Source organism: Delphinus delphis, chromosome 16 (genome assembly GCF_949987515.2).
Source record: "Delphinus delphis chromosome 16, mDelDel1.2, whole genome shotgun sequence".
NCBI lineage: Eukaryota > Metazoa > Chordata > Mammalia > Artiodactyla > Delphinidae > Delphinus > Delphinus delphis.
The window spans coordinates 33,170,596-33,171,793 of record NC_082698.1 but is presented as its reverse complement, the minus strand read 5'-3'; positions in this window follow the sequence as shown (position 1 = coordinate 33,171,793).

Here is a 1,198-nt window from a genome sequence, read left to right as displayed (position 1 = left end):
TAGGCCTGCTGGGCCTGAGAGGACACAATGGGGATTTGGTTAGATGATCAGATCTGCATTATTTCAAAAAATCCCTGCGGAGTGGATTGGAAGGAGGCAAGAGTGTACCAGGTTCTTCTTAGCCTGCATTTAGAGAACATTTATTGTGTGCATACCAGTGCTGTTCAATAAAAACATAACAGCAGCTGCATTTATATTTTGAATTTTCTAATAGTCACAGTAAAGAAAGTAAAAAACAATAGTAAGATTGATTTTAATATATTTTACTTAATATATCTAAAATATTATTGTCTCAACATGTAATAATATTAAAAAGCTTAGTCATTGAAATCTGCTGTGTATTTCATACATCTCAATTGGGACACAAAACATTCATCAGAAATACTTCATCTGTATTTAGCTTTTAAAATTTACAGTTGATAAAATAGGCTTGCACCCTGATGTTCACTGCAGCACTGTTTACAGCAGCCAGGAAATGGAAGCAACCTAAACATCCATCAAAGAAGAAGTGGTATACGTATACAATGGAATATTACTTAGCCGTGAAAAAGAATGAAATTATGCCATTTGTAGCAACATGGATGGACCTAGAGATTATCATACTAAGTGAAGTAAGTCAGACAAAGAAAGATAAATATCATATGATATCACTTATATGTGGAATCTAAAAAAGTAATGCAGGTGAACTTTTGTTCTGTTTACAGAACAGAAACAGACTCACAGACTTGGAGGGCGGGCTTGTGGTTGCCAAGGGGGTAAGGAGGAGGGGAGGGATGAATTGGGAGGTTGGGATTGTCATATGTACACTACTATATGTAAAGTGGATAATCACCAGGGATGTACTATGTAGCACAGGGAACTATGCTCAATACTCCGTAATAACCTGTATAGGAAAAGAATCTGAAAGGGAATGGATGTATGAATATGTATGGCTAAATCATTTTGTTGTACGCCTGAAACTAGCACAACATTGTGAATCAATTATACTCCAATATAAAACAAAAAATTAAAAAACCCAAAATTTCAAAAAGAAGAAAAAAAATAGGCTTACATACCTAAGTTGTTCCAAACATAAAAGTTTTTTTGATAACTGAATCAACCATCAGTTTTTTAATTTAAATTAAGTAAAATTAAAAATTCAGTTCCTCAATCACTGTAGCCACATTTCAAGCGCTCAACAACCATATGTGGCCAGTGC